The following is a 3,082-nucleotide window of genomic DNA, read 5'->3' as shown; positions in this document are numbered from 1 at the left end:
ACACTGAATGGTTTAAAATTAGGAAAGGTGTGCACCAGGGTTGTATTCTTTCATCATGCTTATTCAATCTGTATGCTGAGCAAATAATCCAAGAATCTGGATTATATGAATAAAAACATGGTATCGAAATTAACAATCTGCGTTATGCAGATGATACAACCTTGCTTGCTGAAAGTGAAGACGAATTAATATATTTACTGATAAAGATCAAAGACCACAGTCTTCGGTATGGATTGCATCTCGATGTAAAACAAAAAACAAAAATCCTCACCACAGGACCAATAAACATCCTTATCAATGGAGAAAAGATTGAATTTATCAAAACCTATTTTGCAGGAGTACGAGTGAAGACAGCGCTTGAGTGGGCAAGCGGTGCGCATGCGCTCGCTTCTCCCACCAGCTCTCCCTTTCCTTGTGCACGAAGAATGAGCATCTTGCATTCGCGTCCGGTCTGTCCCGTCTCGTCGCATCCCTCCAGTGACTGCGACTAGGTGCCGATTCGAGGCGGCAACAGCGGAGACATATTCTCACCGTCTGGTCTGTGTCTCGGCTACCCCCGGCTGCTTTTGCCACCCCTTGGCCCCAGGATGCAGAATGTGATTAATACAGTGAAGGGAAAGGCACTAGAAGTGGCTGAGTACCTGGTCGCGGTCCTCAAGGAATCAAAATTTAAGGAAACAGGTGTTACCACCCCAGAGGAGTTTGTGGCAGCTGGAGGTCACTTAGTCCATCACTGTACAACATGGCAATGGGCTACAGGGGAAGAATTGAAAGGGAAGGCATATCTACCAACAGGCAAACATTTTTTTGGTAACCAAAAATGTGCCATGTTACAAGTGGTGCAAGCAGACGGAATATTCAGATGAATTGGAAGCTATTATTGAAGAAGATGAGGGTGATGGGGGATGGGTAGATACATATCACAACACAGATGTTGCAGGAATACCCGAAGCAGTTAAGGAGATTACACTGGAAAGCAAGAACAGTATAAAACTCCAAGATTGTTCATCGTCATGTTAGGAAGAAGAGGAAGACGAAAGAGAAGCTGCAAATATGGAAGAATATGAAGAGAGTGGATTCTTGGAAACAGATGAGGCTATCGTAGACGCAAGGAAAATAGTAGAAGCTTGTAAAGCTAAAGCTGATGTTGGAAGTGAAGATGCTCTTTTGCAAAACAGAACCTATGACCTTTACATCACTTACGATAATTATTACCGAACACCACGGTTAGGGTTGTTTGGCTATGATGAGCAAAGACAACCTTTAACAGTTGAGCACATGTATGAAGACATCAGTCAACATCATGTGAAGAAAACTGACCATTGAAAATCACCCTCATCTCCCACCATCTCCTATGTGTTCACTTCACCTATGCAGACATGCTGAAGTGATGAAGAAAATTATTGAAATTGTCGCAGAAGGAGGGGGAGAACTTGGTGTTTATATGTATCTTCTAATTTTCTTGAAATTTGTACAAACTATCATTCCAATGATAGAATATGACTATGCAAGACACTTCACAGTGTAATGAAGATCAAAGAGTCTATCCTAATTATTGGTTCTAATTTTTAAAAAATTAACCAATTGATGTGACCATTTATCATCAATATATACAATTTCTGTAATAAAAGGACTTATATGTTTATGCATTAAATTAAAAAAAATAAAAAACAAAGACTATTTTGCTCTGATCAACCATCAACACTCATGGAAGCAGAAGTCAAGAAATCAAATGACATATTTCATCAGGCAAATCTGCTGCCCAAGACCTCTTTAAAGTGTTCAAAGAGCAAAGATGTCAGCTTGAGGACTGAGGTGTGCCTGACCTAAGTCATGGTATTTTCAATAACCTCATATGGATGCGAAAGCTGGACAGTGAATAAGGAAGACTGTAGAAGATTTGATGCATTTGAGTTCTGGTGTTGGAGGAGAATACTGAAAGTGCCATGGGCTGCCAAAAGAACAAACAAATCTGTGTTGGAAGAAGTACAGCCTAAGTGCTCTTTGGAAGCCAGGGTGGCCAAACTTCATCTCTCAAACTTTGGGCAAATTACCAGAAGGGACCAGTACCTGGAGAAGAACATCATGCTTAGTAAAGTGGAGGATTGGAGAAAAAGAGGAAGACCTTCAATGAGCTGGATTGGCACAGTGGCAGCAGTGACGGGCTGAGGCGTAGCGATGTTAGTGAGGCTAACCCAGGACTTCAGGGTTTCATTCTGTTCTGCACAGGATCACTATGAGTTGAGACCAACTTGATGGTACGTAACAACAGCACCTATTTTAACACAAGAGAATTTCTCTGTGGGTGAATGCACCAGACTGCGAAGCCATTTGAACTGCAAGGTCGGTGGTTCAAACTCACCAGTTGCTCCTCGGAAACCCTTACAGGGTCGCTATGGGTCGGAATCGACTCGATGGCACTTAACAACATTTCTGGAATCTATGTGGCACTGGGGGTTAGTGCACTGGATTGCAAGATTAGTTTGAACCACAAGATACGATGTGCAAGCTCACCAGCCTCTTTGCAGAAACCCTAACAAGGTTGTAAGTAAGAACGGACTTGATAGCAGTTAATAACAACAATGCATAGATATGAACACCTGGCGTGGTACTGGAGGATCAGCACTGGACTGTGAACCACAAGAATGGCAGTTCAAACCCACCAACTGCTCCTCAGAAACAATATACAGGGTTCACGTGAGTCCGAACTGACTTGATGGCTCATAACAACAACAAAAAAATACGACTCTTTCATGTGGAGACCCTCCGCAGTGCGTGCCCGGCTCTCCTGTGTTGCAGTTGTAAAAGGCAGCGGGCGTGAGGACCGATGTGGCCATGAGGCGGCAGCCCAGACCCCAGATCTAGGACCGAGGGTGTGTCTGCCAGTTGTCCTGCCAATAACCATGTCCCAGATCGGCTAGATGGATGCGCTTTCCTCTCAGTTGTTGTTAAGTGCCTTTAAGTTGATTCCCACTCATAGCAAATCTGCTCATGGTTTCCATGGAACAGCTGGTGAGTTTGAACCACCCTGCTCATGGTTTCCATGGAACAGCTGGTGAGTTTGAACCACCGACTTTGTGCT

The 3,082-nt window shown here is 43.5% G+C and overlaps 1 pseudogene; it reads left to right on the top strand.

The window, feature by feature from the left end:
* The first annotated feature begins 587 nt into the window (after positions 1–587).
* LOC102812256 lies at positions 588–1,528 on the top strand (annotated as a pseudogene).
* The last annotated feature ends 1,554 nt before the right edge of the window (positions 1,529–3,082 follow it).

This window comes from Chrysochloris asiatica, unplaced genomic scaffold (assembly GCF_000296735.1).
Source record: "Chrysochloris asiatica unplaced genomic scaffold, ChrAsi1.0 scaffold00040, whole genome shotgun sequence".
Lineage (NCBI taxonomy): Eukaryota > Metazoa > Chordata > Mammalia > Afrosoricida > Chrysochloridae > Chrysochloris > Chrysochloris asiatica.
Note: the sequence above shows the minus strand (reverse complement) of the source record. Positions and strands in the feature narration are given on the sequence as shown.